The following is a 19096-nucleotide window of genomic DNA, read 5'->3' as shown; positions in this document are numbered from 1 at the left end:
TAGATGAAATCTTATTTAATAACTAGCTCTTGAATTAATAGACATTTAAACAATGAAGACTCTAAACCTATTTCCTTCAGGGTCAGCCAGATACATCATCTATCTTTTTCATCAAAAGCAATACTGTCCTTCTCATAATAGTTACGATAAGAACAATCCTAATAAGTTTGTTACTATCAAGAAACAGAGGAGAAATCAGAGAAATAAGATATTCCTTATAGTTGTCTACCAATTAAGTTTTAGTCAATTTGCAACACAGGAGTATATATGTTAGCCCATGAGCTCATCCCATTTCCCATTATGCCATAAATAAATAGATTAACAAGTAAATTTACCTAATTATGCCTGATAGTTTTATTGTTAATATATTTCACTTTCAAGAGAGTTTTTTTTTTTTTTTTTTGCATTTTCATGATTCTTAGAAATGACCTTAAGGCATTGGTTTTGAAGTGAACTACATATCAATTCTCTTTTGAAACAGTTGGTCAATTAGCATGACTTAAAGTCAAGAATAATCATGAGGCATAATTTACAGAGTAAGAATGCAGGAAAGAAATGATTAATTCTATCTAAAACTTTTAAGATTTAGCACTTTCAAAAATGTGTGGTGTTTAAGTATATAAACTTTATAAATTTAAGGCTTTACATCTCCCTTCAGTTCAGTTCAGTTCAGTTCAGTCGCTCAGTCGTGTCTGACTCTTTGTGACCCCATGAATCACAGCACGCCAAGCCTCCCTGTCCATCACCAATTCTCAGAGTTCACTCAAACTCATGTCCATTGAGTCAGTGATGCCATCCAGCCATCTCATTCTCTGTCATCTCCTTCTCCTCCTGCCCCCAATCCCTCCCAGCATCAGGGTCTTTTCCAATGAGTCAACTCTTCACATGAGGTAGCCAAAGTATTGGAGTTTCAGCTTCAGCCTCAGTACTTCCAGTGAACACCCAGGACTGATCTCCTTTAAGATGGACTGGTTGGATCTCCTTGCAGTCCAAGGGACTCTCAATTAGATATTCAGTTCAGTTCAGTTCAGTTCAGTCACTCAGTCGTGTCCGACTCTTTGCAACTCCATGAATCACAGCATGCCAGGCCTCCGTGTCTATCACCAACTCCGGGAGTTGACTCAAACTCACATCCATCAAGTGGGTGATGCCATCCAGCCATCTCATCCTCTGTCATCCCCTTCTCCTCCTTCCCCCAATCCCTCCCAGCGTCAGAGTCTTTTCCAATGAGTCAACTCTTCACATGAGGTGGCCATTAAGTTGGGGCAAATATTTAAAGGTTGGATTAAAATGGCTAAGTCAATTAATGTAGTCAACAAAATATTTTTTGAGGAACTAGACTGTACAAAGTGTGTGGCATTAATTGGGCATACAAATTTTTGAGACATAACTCCTATTTTAATGAGATGAATTCTACTGGAAAGAAGCTCTTTGAGGAAGTATTAATAAATACTTATTGTGTTTAAGATAATGATAAACAATAATAAATTAATTACTGGAATAAAATGAATAAGGATATGAGAAAACTAATGAGGTGATATGTGAAATGAGATGTGTAGGGGCATATGGACTGAAAAGAAGTGAAGGAAAGAGAAAGAATTATTGTACAATTAAGAAAATGAGAAACTAAATAAACAATAAATGAAACCAAGTGTAGGATAATAAAACATAGTAAAACTCAGCAATGTGAATCGTTTCCTAAAGAATGATTTATTCTCTACAATTTTAATTTTTATTATATGAGACTTTATTCTAATATGAGATATTACTAGCCAAACCATAAAGCATTTTTTACTAATATTTGGAAAGAATTGTCTATTATTTTGTAATGCAATACTGTATTTAACATTGAGAATCTCTGATGTTCTAAAGATTTACAGATGTAAAACTCTTGTCAAGTAGTACCATTTCTTTTGTCTTTTATAAATATTTTAGATCCAAAGTTGTGATTTGGGAGTAGTATACATATCAAAAAGAAGGAATTCTTATATAAAAGCAGAAGAAACAAAAAAGTTAAGCAATCTCAACAATCTGACATAGATATGGGTTTTTTGTGGAGTTTTAAATTTTTATCCCTCTTGACAAAATAATGTAGTACAATATTCTCAGTTCTCTCCATGGGGATAATTTTTAAACTGAATGAAATATACAATAAAAAGCATCATTTGTATTTGATGCTTAATAAAAAATTTTGAAATATAAATATCAAAAAGCTCTCAAGACAGTGAAGAAGCAGAGGCAAAATCTAAAAGAATATAAGTCCACAGAGAGGTAGCCCAAGAATTCAAAAATGCTTCCTATGAAGCATAAAAGATTTTGACTTTTTTTTTTTTAACTTATCAGTTAGTCAGTCAGTCAGTTCAGTCGCTCAGTTGTGTCCAACTCTTTGTGACCCCATGGACTGCAGCATGCCAGACCTCCCTGGCTATCACCAACTCCCGGAGTTTACTCAAACTCATGTCCATTGAGTTGTGATGCCATCCAACCATCTCATCCTTTGTCATCCCTTTCTCCTCTCACCTTGAATCCTTCCCAGTATCAGAATCTTTTCAAATGAGTCAGTTCTTCACATCAGGTGGCAAAAATATTGGAGTTTCAGCTACAGCATCAGTCCTGCCAATGAATATTCAGGACTAATTTTCTTTATGATTGACTGATTGGATCTCCTTGCTGTCCAAGGGACTGTCAACAGTCTTCTCCAACACCGCAGTTCAAAAGCATCAATTCTTCCATACTCAGCTTTACTTATAGTTCAACTCTCACATCCATACATGATTACTGGAAAAACCATAGCTTTGACTAAATGAACCTTTATTGGCAAAGTAATGTCTCTGCTTTTTAATATGCTGTCTAGGTTGGTCATAGCTTTTCTTCCAAGGAGTAAGCATCTTTTAATTTCATGGCTGCAGTCACCATCTGCAGTATTTTTGAAGCCTCCAAAATAAAGTCTCTTGCTGTTTCCATTGTTTCCCCATCTATTTGCCATGAAGTGCTGGGACAAGATGCCATGATCTAGTTATAACGTACAACAAGTAGTCAAAAAGAAAGGCAAAGGCAAAGAAAGGACTGGGACAGCAAAACCTGGGAGAATTCAGAAACAGATCAACAGTGACTTCAGTTTTAAATTTATTAGACACAGATTAAACACACACACATTTTAGCATGCTCATATAAATAAAAGAACAGCTTAAAACGTTTATAAGAAATTAGAAACTTTATGAAGTGACACAGATTTCTATATATAAAAGTCAAATAAAATTTCTTGAAAAAATATGTCTGTACTTTAACCAAGAGTAACAACAAAAAGAGGAAACCACTAGTTCTCAGAAGCTGATTTTAGATCTAAGAGCAGATTATGTATATCTGGAGAAAGAGTTAGCCAATTGGAACACAGAACTGAAGAAGCACTCAAACTACAATATTGAGAGATAGAAGACTCAACTTAGAGAAGAGAGGATAAGAAAATAATAAACACGGTGAGACATTCTAAAATACATATCACTGGATTCTCAGAAAGCAAATAGAATACTTCAAAAGTAATGTTTGATGATAAAACAATTGAACGTTTTCCAGAACGAATGAAGTCAACAGTCCACAGATTTGAGAAGCTCAGTATATCCTTAGCAAGAAAAGTAGGATAAAATACACTTGGAAAACTGTCTAGTATTTTCTCAAACTGAACATAAGTATACTCTATGGGCTAGTGATTCTGATCCTAGGTTATATCACAAACATATATGCATATGTACACAAAAATATGTACAAGAATGCTCATAATATATTAATTTACACTTGCCTTAAACAGAAAACAACCTAATAACTGTCACAGAACAAGTAAACCATTGCCTATTTTTCAATGACTTGAAAGTAGAAAACTATATAGCAATGAAAAAGAACAAAATACTGCTCCCTGAGCGGAGAAGGCGATGGCACCCCACTCCAGTACTCTTGCCTGGAAAATCCCATGGACAGAGGAGCCTGGTGGGCTTCGGACCATGGGGTCGCTAGGACTCGGATACGACTGAGCGACTTCACTTTCACTTTTCGCTTTCATGCACTGGAGAAGGAAATGGCAACCCACTCCAGTGTTCTTGCCTGGAGAGTCCCGGGGACGGCGGAGCTGGGTGGGCTGCTGTCTCTGGGGTCGCACAGAGTCGGACACGACTGAAGTGACTTAGAGCAGCACTGCTCCCTGAGATATCTTTTATATATAATGTTGCACAAATAAAGACAATCATAAGGGGTATATACCACATTATTCCACTTTTACAAATTTTGAAACTGATACAATGTGCTAAAAGTCAGAATAATATCTATGTTTGGGGAGGGCGGTTGATTGGGAAGGAGGATAACAGAAGTTTCTAGTGTGCTTTTAAAGGTATATGCTTTGATCTGGGTGGTGAATAAATAAATAAGCTTGTTTGAAGCGGTTTACAAAATTTTAGTATAAAATTTTGGTAGATTAAAAAAATCTGTGTACCAAAGATTTGTGCATTATATTAAAAATATGCTATATTTCATAAAATAAGACCTTGCCATTAAAATGTTAAATCTATTGAGAAGAGGAAAAATGTATTTAGAACTTTGACCAAGAATGTGGCTAGCGAGCATTTTCTTAAACAGGAGACAGAGCATTCATGATAGGAGAAGAAATGGATAGATTTATCTACATCCAAATCGGGAGCTTCTTTTCATCCATAGTACTCAGTGAACAATTTGTATACATGATATACAGAATCTCTACTTACTAATAGGGATAAAAATAAAAGACAACCTATTTAAAAATTGGCAAAACTCTTGATTGAGAACTTCAAAAGAGAAAAATGTAGTTGATAACAGTATTGCATGAAGATTGAAGGACATCTTCAATAAAGAGAAAATCTGGAAATTCCATGTGTTGGAAAATTTGTGGAACAATGGGAATTTTCATTATCTACTGATTTGTGTGTTCATTTCTATAACCATTTTGGAAAGCTCTTTAGAATTATTTGCTGAAGCTGAAGATGTGTATATCCTGTGCTGTGTGTGCTTAGTCATTCAGTTATATCCCACACTTTGTGACCCCATGGACTGTAGCCCACCAGGCTCCTCTGTCCATGGGGATTCTCCAGGCAAGAATACTGGAGTGGGTTGCCCTGCCCTCCTTCAGGGGATCTATTCAATCCAGAGATCGAACCCAGGTCTTCTACACTGCAAATGGCTTCTTTACCCTCTGAGCCCCCAAGGAAGCCCAAGAATGCTGGAGTGGGTAGCCTATCCCTTCTCCAGGGGAACGTCCCAAACTAGGAATCAAACCGGGGTCTCCTGAATTGCAGGCATGTTCTTTACCAGCTGAGCTACCAGGGAAGCTTGTGTACATCCCAAGAACAGATGATTCCACTTTTGAATGAATTACCAGTAAAGGTTCAGGAGGACCTACATACAGAGATGCTTGTAGCAGCATTGCTCTTCATTGCCCTAAACTAAAAATGATTGGTCATCTACATTAGAATGAATAAATGAGTTCTGTTTTATTTATAAAATATAAGTTTCTCTAGCAAAAAAGCTAAATGACCTTAGCTAAATCGGACACCATGGGTGAATCTTAAAATACTGAGCAAAAGAAGCACACTAAAATGATGATACGCTGATATGATATGAATATCATTTGTTGATATAAAGTACAGACACAGGACAAATTGCTCTATTTTGATGCACACATAGAAGGTAAAACTATAAAGTAAATCTTGGAAGTGATTACCAGAAAATCCAAGGTCATATTAATCTCACAGAGACAGGGAAGAAATGTAATTATGAAGGAATACATGGAATTTACAAGAATGCTCTCTAATACAATTTGGATGATTATTTTATGGTTATTCATTACACTATATATTTATGTAATATTGTCATATCTATATCTATAGGCATATGTTATTTTGTTGTTTAGTTGAAAAGTTGTATCCAACTCTTTTGCAACCCCATGGACTGTAGATCACTAGGCTCCTCTGTCCATGGGATTTCTCAGGCAAGAATACTGGAGTGGCTAGCTATTCCTTCCCCAGGGCAACTTCCTGATCCAAGGATCAAACCTGAGTCTCTTGCATTGCAGATGAATTCTTTACAGCTGAGTCACCAGGTAAGCCCCATTTATGCTATATTTCTAAATAAAAAATGTTTAAAAATCACAAATCACAAATATGCATATAATGCAAATAATACATGATGGACACTAGCCTTGCTAGTTGATATACTAAATCCACTGGGCAAAAAGTTCAATTCTGTGTTATTGTAACAAATCAATTATGGTCTTGAATCTGATTATGTTTTTCAGCCAAAAACATCCTGATGCTAAAATTGGTTTGATGTAAACAAAAGTTGATTCAGTTTGTTCTCTAAGATTTCAAAGGTAATGCACAGCGATAATTTTTTCAATGTAGTTATAAAAAAGTTATGGTTCTTATGAAATATAGAAATACAATGTATACATCAAGTTGAAAAAGAAAAGCAGAATTATTTCTGAGAGGAAATATTTATTAAACTTCCAAATTTCTCCTAAATTTTTTCTTCATTTTAAACTCTATTTCTAACTTTTAAAAATTACCCACTTCCTAAAACTAGGGTTATGTTAAAAAGGAGAGCATTGTACCAAGCTGAAAAAAAAAGTTTCAGATTTATTTGTATTCATTTAACAAATTTCAATTATTATTTAATATTTTTGATTTTGAAAAGTATTCATAAATATTTGGTTGATTTACAGGTCATCCATTTCAGATTATTTTCCAAAACATTTTCTATATTGTAGAAATTAGACTAAGTAACTAAAATTATAAGCTGTTCTCTGGTGGCTAGATTGTAAAGAATTTGCCAGCAATGTGGGATACCTGGGTTTGATCCCTGGATGGGGAAGATCCCCTGGAGAAAGCAATGGTAACCCACTCCAGAATTCTTGCCTAGAAAATTCCACAGAGAGAGGAGCCTGATGGGGCGTAGTCCATGGGGTCGCAAAGAGTTGGACACGACTACATTTAGATTATATACTAAAAATACAGAAGACTTTATCACCCCACATGAAATACATCATAATATATATCAACAACTCTAATTCTACTATCATATGCATTATCAGTTCAGTTCAGTTCAGTCGCTCAGTCGTGTCTGACTCTTTGCGACCCCACGAATCACAGCACGCCAGGCCTCCCTGTCCATCACCAGCTCCCAGAATTTACCCAAACCCATGTCCATTGAGTCGGTGATGCCATCCAGCCATCTCATCCTCTGTCATCCCCTTCTCCTCCTGCCCCCAACCCCTGCCAGCATTAGGGTCTTTTCCAATGAGTCAACTCTTCGCATGACGTGGCCAAAGTATTGGAGTTTCAGCTTTAGCATCAGTCCTTCCAATGAATATTCAGGACTGATTTCCTCTAGGATGGACTGGTTGGAGCTCCTTGCAGTCCAAGGGACTCTCAAGAGTCTTCTCCAACACCACAATTCAAAAGCATAAATTCTTCAGTGCTCAGCCTTCTTCACAGTCCAACTCTCACATCCATACATGACCACAGGAAAAACCATAGCCTTGACTAGATGGACCTTTGTTGGCAAAGTAATGTCTCTGCTTTTGAATATGCTATCTAGGTTGGTCATAACTTTCCTTCCAAGGAGTAAGCATCTTTTTAATTTCATGGCTACAATCACCATCTGCAGTAATTTTGGAGCCCCCAAAAATAAAGTCTGACACTGTTTCCACTGTTGCCCTGTCTATTTTCCATGAAGTGATGGGACCAGATGCCATGATCTTCGTTTTCTGTATGTTGAGCTTTAAGCCAACTTTTTCACTCTCTTCCTTCACTTTCATCAAGAGGCATTTTAGTTCCTCTTCACTTTCTGCCATAAGGGTGATGTCATCTGCATATTTTAGGTTATTGCATTACAAGTGGAGCTAAATCTCAAGACTTTCAAATTTGAGAAATAAATTATTAAGCTACTGGAGAAAACAATATCAAATTCTGAGGCAGATTTATATTTTATTTTATATATTTTAAAATGAGTTTTTTAAATAACTGAAAGCTAAATTAAACTTAATGAAGCACTGGGGAGACAATTTATTATTATAATTATGATTAAACTATCATTTCATGACACATCTACTACTATGTTAACTAATACTATATCTAATCATATAATTATGCATAAATTCCTTTTCATGTTGTAGCAACCAGAGTTTCTTTTGAGAATCAGCTTAAGGCTTTGTTTGCAGCACAGGATCATTTAAGTTGTACATGATAAAACCAACTTACACACAGGCTAATTTGAGAGCTAGCATCACTTTCTCTCTAAACAATCTTGAAGCTCTTTTTATAGTCATGAATTGCTTATTGAAAGTGAGAGGATTTCAAGCAGTCAAGAGTCTGGGTCATTATGTCCTCAGTCACGTCTTACTCAGGTATTTGAATTTGTTTAGCTCTGGTTGGTTTGTGATGTGCTTTAATTTAGAGGTATAAATCCTGGCCAGAGTTCTGAGCTTTAATTAAGTACTGTCAAGGGACTGATTACAGTGTATTGATCCATAACTGAACATACTATCTACTGAGCCACAGTTCTAGTAAACGAGGCTAGATTTTTAGTTCTGTTCTGATAATAGTTATTGGGATAGTGTATAAATTGCAGCACTGTTATTTGAGAACAATGATACAAAGCCATGGATAACACGTGGTTTTCTTCCTTTCCCTTCATTAAGCTACAAGTTTGGATAAACAAGGACACGATATTAATTTCATATATTTTCTTATGGCAACTCTAAAAACAAAGGAACAGCTTTGGTGGAACAATAGGTTTAGTTAAAAATTTTGAAAATTACTCCTACAAAATGGATAGATTTAACTAGAAAATATTGTTTCTATCCTCTTTTTCAAAGATATTGATGGTCTTTCTTTTTTTCTCAGTTACCATTGATTTTTTCTACTCTCTAAACTACCCCTGCCTCATGCAATAACATTTATATTCAACACATCATAATTTTTCACTTATCTGTGAATCCCATATGACTTTTAGATGTGGCTCAGTGGTTTCCCTATATTGTTGGAAAGTTCAGTTTTCACTTTGCACTTGAAATGTAAACTTACATGGAATCTATGTCCATATTTCACCCTTGTCTCTACTTAAGCAGTAGTCATGTGCTTTTGTATTTATTTTATTTGATAAAATGTTGAGAAACATTAAGGACTAACATAAGGAAAAAAGAATCCTGACTCAGAGTCTGTGACATATCAGTAAGGATTATTTTTAAATTTCAGACATATTCCCTGAAATGACAAAATAAATACCCTGAATCTCACATTTCAAAGCACAGAATGATTGAATCATATTACCTATGCAATTATATGCAGTAATTCAAAACTAAAGAGATGGACAAATAGTAGACACTTTCTCCTAAGATTTCACTCAATATTCAGTACTCTGGGGTAACCATGAGATAAGACAACATTTTTATTTCAATTAAGTTTCCTAAAAGCCGTTGACTATGCTAAAGCCTTTGACTGTGTGGGTCAAAACAAACTGGAAAGTTCTTCAAGATATGGTAAAACCAGACAGACCACCTTACTTGCCTCCTGAGAAACTTGTATGCAGGTCAAGAAGCAACAGTTAGAACTTGACACGGAACAATGGACTGGTTCCAAATTGGAAAAAGAGCTTGTCAAGGCTGTATATTTTCACCCTGCTTATCTAACTTCTATGCAGAGTATATCATGCAGAATGCCAGGCTGGCTGAAACATAAGCTGGAATCAGATTGTCAGGAGAAATATCAATAACCTCAGATTTGCAGATGACATCCTTATGGCAGAAAGAGAAGAACTAAAGAGTTTCTTGATGAAGGTGAAAGAAGAGAATGAAAAAGCTGGCTTATAACTCAACATTCAAAAAAAACAATGATCATGGCATCTGGTCCCATCATTTCATGGCAAATAGTTGGGGAAAGAATGGAAACAATGACAGATTTTATTTTCTTGAGCTCCAAAATCATTGCAGATGGTGACTGCAGAAATTAAAAGATGCTTAGAGTTTGGAAGAAAAGCTATGACCAAACTAGACAGCATATTAAAAAGCAGAGACATCTCTTTACCAACAAAGAATGGTATAGTCAAAACTATGGTTTTTCCAGTAGTCATGTATGAATGTGAGAGTAGAACCATAAAGAAAGTTGAGCGCCTAAGAACTGATGCTTTTGAACTGTGGTGTTGGAGAAGGCTCTTGAGAAGTCCCTTGGACTGCAAGGAGATCAAACCAGTCAATCCTAAAGGAAATCAACCTGAATTATTCTTTGGAAGGACTGATGCTGAATCTGAAGCTCCAATACTTTGGCCACCTGATGAGAAGAGCCAACTAATTAGAAAAGACCCTGATGCTGGGAAAAATTGAAGGCAAAAGGAAAAAGGGGCAGTAGAGGATGAGATGATTAGATAGCATCACTGAGTCAATGGGCATGAATTTGAGCAAATTCTGGGAGACATTGGAAGACAGATGAGCCTGGTGTGCTGCAGTCACAGTTTCCAAAAAACCCATCAGATTAACTTATTTTGATCTTTCCTAAAGAGTGCCGAAGAATTGATGCTTTTGAACTGTGGTGTTGGAGAAGACTCTTGAGAGTCCCTTGGACTGCAAGGAGATCCAACCAGTCCATTCTGAAGAAGATCAGCCCTGGGATTTCTTTGGAAGGAATGATGCTAAAGCTGAAACTGCAGTACTTTGGCTACCTCATGCGAAGAGTTGACTCATTGGAAAAGACTCTGATGCTGGGAGGGATTGGGGGCAGGAGGAGAAGGGGACGACAGAGGCTGAGATGGCTGGATGGCATCACTGACTCAATGGACGTGAGTGAACTCTGGGAGTTGGTGATGGACAGGGAGGCCTGGCATGCTGCGATTCACAGGGTCACAAAGAGTCAGACACGACTGAGTGACTGAACTGAACTGAACTGAACTGAAGGATCTATGGTGAACTAGCTTTTTTTCTCTCTCTTTTTGAAATTTATTCTTTTTTTTGACAGTTTGCTTATAATATATTAGCATTGTTCAATTTAATGAAACTTTCATTACCAGAATTGTTTGATGGATTTGGTGCTGCATAAGTAAATCAGTGACTCAGCAATATTATATTCTTTTGAAATTCATTAGAACTTTTATGGAACTAGGGTATTATTCATCAAAGCAATTTAACAAATTATTGAAAGATGACTTAGTAACTAATGGTGTACTAATTATAAAGAACAATTCTGCCTCCTCTGTTCTATTTAGTGACAAAAGACAGCACATCTGTCATTTACAGACCTGTGCTACTGTCCACGCAATGACTCAGAAAAAGTGTAAATGGCTCAGTGAATCATCTCCTCTGTTCAAAAAACCAGTTTAAAACAGACATCATACTTTTTATGGATGAATTACTAGTGTTGTATTCAAGTAGAAATTGTGAAAAAATTAGATCAACATACAGACCTTTGAATTAAAGAAAAATGTCCTGAATATAAGGAGGGTTCCAAAAGTTGTTTAATGGCAATTTGTACCCCCAAGTTCTTTATTTCTCCTTTTCCCCACTATTTCTTTTGCACATGTAAATAATAACAAGTATGTATATCAACACACTCAATTTGGTTCAACAATAAACCATACATTTAAACCTTACCTTTAAATCTTTACTTCATTTTAATTTAGCTGTTTTGAGTGCTGTAAGGTAGGGGTCCAGTTTCATTCTTTTGGATGTGAGCATTCTGTTTTCCCAGAATCATTTATTGAATGAACTTCCTGTTGTCCATTGAGTATTCTCGGCTCTTTTGTCAAGTACTAGTTGAACTTGACTGTAAATGTATGGGTTCATTTCTGGGCACTTGATTCTGTTCCATTTGAATATTTGTCTGCTTTGATAATCTTTTTTCAAAGAGATAAAATATTTTAATACACTTGCAAGGATCTAATACATTAAGCTCATTTGCTGTGCTGTGCTGTGCTTAGTTGCTCAGTCATGTCCGACTCTTTGCAACTCCATGGACTGCAGCTTGCTAGACTCCTCTGTCCATGGGGATTCGCCAGGCAAGGAAACTGGCATTGATTGCCATGCCCTTCTCCAGGGGATCTTCCCAGGGATTGGACCCAGATCTCTCCCACATTGCGAGTGGATTCTTTACTGACTGAGCCATCAGGGAAGTCCAAGAATACTGGTGTACGTAGCCTATCCCTTCTCCAGGGTATCTACCTGACCCAGGAATTGAACCAGGGTCTCCTGCATTGCAGGTAGATTCTTTACCAGCTGAGCTACCAGAGAAACCCTCATTAAGCACATAACTTTAGAAAAATTATCATACAGAATTTTTTCTTTCTCCTATCACTTATTTAAAATGTACCAGTGGAGGCTATCTTCTCCATTCTCTAGATGATAATTCAAGCAGATTGGAAACTCTTCTTCTCTCTCTCCTTTAAAATCAACATTTTCCTTTAATCTCAAAATGGATTAAAGATCTCAACATAAGACCAGAAACTATAAAACTAGGGAGAACATAGGCAAAACACTCTCTGACATACATCACAGCAGGATCCTCTATGACCCACCTCCCAGAATACTGGAAATAAAAGCAAAAATAAACAAATGGGACCTAATTAAACCTAAAAGCTTCTGCACAACAAAGGAAACTATTAGCAAGGTGAAAAGGCAGCCTTCAGAATGGGAGAAAATAATAGCAAACGAAGCAACTGACAAACAACTAATCTCAAAAATATACAAGCAACTCCTACAGCTCAATTCCAGAAAAATAAATGACCCAATCAAAAAATGGGCCAAAGAACTAAATAGACATTTCTCCAAAGAAGACATACAGATGGCTAACAAACACATGAAAAGATGCTCAACATCACTCATTATCAGAGAAATGCAAATCAAAACCACTATGAGGTACCATTTCATGCCAGTCAGAATGGCAGCGATCCAAAAGTCTACAAGCAATACATGCTAGAGAGGGTGTGGAAAAAAGGGAACCCTCTTACACTGTTGGTGGGAATGCAAACTAGTACAGCCACTATGGAGAACAGTGTGGAGATTCCCTAAAAAACTGGAAATAGAACTGCCTTATGATCCAGCAATCCCACTGCTGGGCATACACACTGAGGAAACCAGAAGGGAAAGAGACACGTGTACCCCAATGTTCATCACAGCACTGTTTATAATAGCCAGGATGTGGAAGCAACCTAGATGTCCATCAGCAGATGAATGGATAAGAAAGCGGTGGTACATATACACAATGGAGTATTACTCAGCCATTAAAAAGAATACATTTGAATCAGTTCTAATGAGGTGGATGAAACTGGAACCTATTATACAGAGTGAAGTAAGCCAGAAAGAAAAACACCAATACAGTATACTAACGCATATATATGGAATTTAGAAAATGGTAACAATAACCCTGTGTACGAGACAGAAATAGAGACACTGATGTATAGATCAGTCTTATGGACTCTGTGGGAGAGGGAGAGGGTGGGGAGATTTGGGAGAATGGCATTGAAACATGTATACTATCATGTATGAAACGAGTTGCCAGTCCAGGTTCGATGCACAATACTGGATGCTTGGGGCTAGTGCACTGGGATGACCCAGAGGGATGGTATGGGGAGGGAGGAGGGAGGAGGGTTCAGGATGGGGAGCACGGGTATACCTGTGGTGGATTCATTTCAATGTTTGGCAAAACTAATACAATATTGTAAAGTTTTAAAAATAAAATAAAATTTAAAAAAAAGTCAATGTTTTCCTTTAATCTGAGTAACTTGAAAACACAGTACCTAAAAGGTTATAAAAACACCAGATAAGGACAGTAAAATATTAAACATAGTTGGGAGTAAATTCCATTTAATCTTAAAATGTGTTCCACTGGGCATAAATGTAAGTTGCTCTGCTGCTGCTGCGTCGCTTCAGTTGTGTCCGACTCTGTGTAATCCCACTGACAGCAGCCCATGAGGCTCCCCCGTCCCTGGGATTCTCCAGGCAAGAACACTAGAGTGGGTTGCCATTTCCTTCTCCAATGAATGAAAGTGAAAAGTGAAAGTGAAGTCGCTCAGTCGTGTCCAACTCTTAGCGACCCCATGGACTGCAGCCTACCAGGCTCCTCCATCCATGGGATTTTCCAGGCAAGAGTACTGGAGTGGGGTGCCATTGCTCAGTCATGTCCAACTCTTTTCGACCCCATGGACTAGTCCACCAGGCTCCTCTGTCCATGGAATTCTCCAGGCAAGAATTCTGGAATGGGTAGTAGATCAAATACTGGATCTAACCCAGGTCTCCCGCATTGCAGGCAGATTCTTCAATGTCTGAGCCACCAGGGAAGTCCATGAATTCTAATTAGTTCAAGAGAATTCAGCAGGTCTTTGATGTCTTTCAACAGATATCTTTATTTTTTGTTCTTATTTAATCCAACTTTTTAAGTTTTTCTCTAGGAAGTTTTTGTCTTCCATAAATCATTACATCCCACCCATCAATAAAAGTCTCAAGACCTAATTTTGTGGTAATTTTACTTTTCTTATAGGCCATGTTTACTGCAATTCTCCTTGTTCTAAAATAATGTATTTCTATTTTTGAAGACTGCTTACAGATCAAGTCACTATTCACTTAGGAGTCAATAAGACTTTTGATACTGAGCATTTCGGGTAAAGTGTCTGCCTGCAATGCAGGTGACATGGGTTCCCCTGGGTTCGGAAGATCCCCTGGAGAAGGATATGGCAACTCACTCCAATACTCTTGCCTGGAAAATTCCATGGACAGAGGAGTCTGATAGGCTACAGTCCATGGGGTAGCAAAGAGTCGGATACGACCAACTTCACTTTCACTTTCACTTTTCATCCCTATATGATGGAAACAGATGACTCTATGGTTGATTCTTTTATCTTGTAGACTTTATCTGTTTCACAGGAAATATTTATTCATTATTGGCACCAACAATGTATTGGATATTAGGTTTAATCCAATAGAGACACTTCTATATCTTGCTAGACCTCACTTTAAGCTTTTCAAAGTATAAGCCAAACATCATTATTATGTGTCTGAAAAAAGATATTTACAAATTTATTTAAAATGATCATAGCGATCTTATTACAGATTAACATGAATACTGTATTTTACTTGAAAAAAGACTGTACTTTCCAAAAGAATGACATTGTTTTACAATTTTGTGAAAGACTTTAATATCTTGTTTAATATAGGTCAAATGGATCCCTGTATCTGCCACTGCATTCATCCTTTGGAATATCAAGTATTTCTTCATTGTCCATGCTACCTTGTATCTCTCAACTATGAACATACCATTTTGACATTGTGGATCTTTTGATTGGATTTTGGAGAAATCTCAAGGTCACCAGCCCACATTCTGATAACCACTGTGGTAAAATAATGACACTCTTTAAATTAATATTACTTCTATTTTTATATTCTTAAAGCAATAGAGAAGATTGAAAATGGAAGAATAGGAGGAGTATTTTTGGAATGATGGGAACATTCTAAAATTGAATAATGGTGATAATTTCCCAACTTTAAGTTTACTAAAACTCATTGAATTACAAACTCATATATGGTAAGTGTTATGGTATATAAAGTATGTCTTAATGAACCTGTAAATTGGTGGTGGTGGTGGCTTCATCACTCAGACATATCTGACTCTTGAGACTCCATGGACTGTAGCCCATCAGGCTCCTCTGTCCTTGGGATTTCCTAGGCAAGAATACTGGAGTGGGTTGCCATGCCCTCCTCCAGGGGATCTTCCCAACTTAGGGATAGGACTCAGGTCTTCTGCATTGCAGGCAGATTTAAATCTTCAATTCTAGGAGAAGTTCGGTAGCGTAGAGATTAGAAACAGACTCTTGTTTCACCCTGAATTCCTGTATTTAATCTTATACTCTCTCTCTGTTTCCTCTTCTGTAAAAAGGAGAAAATGATAGCACCTAAGCTAATGACTTGTTCTAACTATTAACTGAGTTAATATACCTAGAGTTGTACCTGGTAAACGTGCTGTGCTCTGCTGTGCTTAGTCCCTCAGTCGTGTCCAACTTTTGCAACCCCATAGACGCCAGGCTCCTCTGTCCATGGAGATTCTTCAGGCAAGAATACTGTAGTCATGTGTTAGTTATTATTACAGATGCTGAATTAAAGAGCCAGTAAATCTTAAAATTGAAGATACAAAAGTAAGATAGTAAAAATGATAAACATTTGAGAAAAGGAATGTGATTAATCTTCTTAAATAAGAAAAAAACAAACAAACAAACAAACACTTATCCCTGAAGTAAGACATACATGACAAAGACTAAAATTAATTCAGGCATATTTTTAACTAGTGGACTGATGGATGATGGTGTTAGTAACTGGGAAGCTAATAGAAATTCAGCTATTTTGGTTATTTCTATTGCTCTTTTATAGTAGGTAAATTCATTTGAAAAAAGAGATAACCTGGGATACTGATGATGGTAGAATTAAGATCATTAAAATTTGTCATGGCTGTTATTGGAAAATTAAGAAATATGTTAAATAGAAATATAGAAGAGAACAATCAAATGTAATTGGAATCCAACTGAAGTTGTACAGCATAACTTGCTCTCTGTTTATGGAAGTATATTCTTTTGATAATTTCAATTGACAAAATGACAAAACAATTTTAGTAAAACGAATCCGCTTATTATTAGAAACAGTTTTAAGAGTATACTGTAGCCATTACAATTGACTAACCAATATTTATTCCCCATGAAATAAATCAATAATTTCTTTATATTTGCTAGTGCTGAATTTAGAGGTGGCCTCATGTCATGAGGCCAATGACATGAAACTAAATATCTGCTTTGGACTTCTAAGGAGATAAATTAAACCTATGCTGTTGAATGTAAAGAAAGGTGCTTTTTATTCCAGATTCTGCTAGCAGACATCTATTCATGCTCATGAGGCAAGTCATCCTCAAAATTAATCTGTTTTATGGTGGTAGAAATAGAGAAATAACCTTGGCTCTTCAGAAAACTTTTAAGAAACCAAATCAAACATCCCAAGAGCCTAGCCTAACTAAGTTTGTACTGCTTATTAAGTACTTTTAAAAAAATTATTATTATTTTCTTATTTTAAATACAATTTAAGTTGAAATTTTCATTTTACCTATGGCTGAAATAATCTAATATAGAATATATATCTTGAAATATTCTTCAGATACCCATTATAAAATGTAAAGAGAAAAAATAAATATATTTCAAAAGAAAACATTTTGACTTAATGAAAATTAGGTTGTTATATTTACATATTTTAATTGAATTTACATTTAATCATCTTTATGTGTGTGTTTAGTCGCTCAGCCACATCCAACTCTTTGTGACCTCCTCTGTCCATGGGATTCTCTAGGCAAGAATACTGGAGTGGGTTGCCATTTCCTCCTCCAATCTTTAGGTAGTTAATCATTTTATATGCAAACTATGGGCTCCTTCCAAGCTGAAAATTCCAAACAATCAACCAGGATGACTGAGTCTATGGAATTCAAAATATCCGAGGATAAAACAGGAAATAGTCAATTGTATAAGCTTAGTTCAGTTCAGTTCAATTGCTCAGTCGTGTCTGACTCTTTGTGACCCCATGGATTTCAGCCCACCAGGTTTCCCTGACCATCACCAACTCCCAGAGTTTATTCAAACTCATGTCCATTGAGTCGGTGATGCCATCCAATCATTTCATCCTCTGTTGTTTCCTTCTCCTCCCAATCTTTGCCAGCATCAGGGTCTTTTCTAGTGAGTCAGTTCTTCACATCAGGTGGCCAAAATATTGGAGTTTAAGCTTTAGCATCTGTCCTTCCAATGAATATTTAGAACTGATTTCCTTTATGATGGACTGGTTGGATTTCCTTGCAGTCCAAGGGACTCTCAAGAGTCTTCTCCAAACCACAGTTCAAAAGCATCAATTCTTCAGCAATCAGCTTTCTTTATAGTCCAACTCTCACATCCATACATGACTACTGGAAAAACCATAGTTTTGACTCAATGGACCTTTGTTGGCAAAGTAATGTCTCTGCTTTTTCAAAATGCTGTCTAGATTGATCATAGCTTTTCTTCCAAGGAGCAAGCATCTTTTAACTTCATGGCTGTAGTCACCATCTGCAGTGATTTTGGAGCCCCCCAAAATAAAGTCTCTCACTTTATTTTAATGGAAACAATGTTTCCATTTTTTCTCCATCTGTTTACCATAAGCTAATGTTTGAGTAAAAGTATTTCTTAGGATGAGTATAGATCTTGGGGCTTCCCTGGAAGCTCAGCTGGTAAAGAATCCACCTGCAATGATGGAGACCTGTGTTTGATCTCTAGGTTGGAAGATCCCCTGGAGGAGGGCATGGCCACCCACGCCAATATTCTTGCCTGGAGAATCCCCATGAACAGAGAAGCCTGGCAAGCTACAGTCAATGAGGTCTCAAAGCACGGGACAGCAATAGGCAACTAAGTGCACACATACATATAGATACTGAACATGGTGTAACTGAAACAATCTTAGAAATACAGAGTTTAAAAAATTCAAAAACTACATCTGACAATGTGGCAAGAGACTTGCATTTGCTTCTGTCCTATGTTTAGCTTTTTGATCTAGTAGTAATTCTCCAAATAAAGCATTACATTTAACTATATTGGTTTGAATCTTTGCAAGACTCTGGATTATAAATGGCTTGCTAATTATAGGAGAGGGTTTACATTCTCCTAATGGCACTTCCTTTTTTTCTCTCTTGACTTATAGGCAGTCTTCTTAGCATACCTCATTACATTATTCTCAGAGTACATTAATCTCAACACCTTTAAAAAATAAACACCTGCCAAGCTTCTCACACTGATTGTACCTGAAGACACTCTTCTAAAATTGTCCCTTTAAATATCTCTTATTCCTGGGTATAATTAGAAGAAAGAAAAAGTGAATACAAAGCTAAATTCAGTTCTTTTGTTCGGATACAATAACCAAGTGCTCTAACATGTGTCCTTTAATTCCTTATTAAACAGATGATAAAAACTCTAGGAAAGCACATCATCTGGAAGCCAAGTCCTTTATCCTTCCTGAAATGTGTGCCTGGGTAGGAACCACACTAATTAA

The sequence above is a fragment of the Bos indicus genome, chromosome 5 (assembly GCF_029378745.1).
Source record: "Bos indicus isolate NIAB-ARS_2022 breed Sahiwal x Tharparkar chromosome 5, NIAB-ARS_B.indTharparkar_mat_pri_1.0, whole genome shotgun sequence".
Lineage (NCBI taxonomy): Eukaryota > Metazoa > Chordata > Mammalia > Artiodactyla > Bovidae > Bos > Bos indicus.
This window is presented reverse-complemented; position numbering follows the sequence as displayed.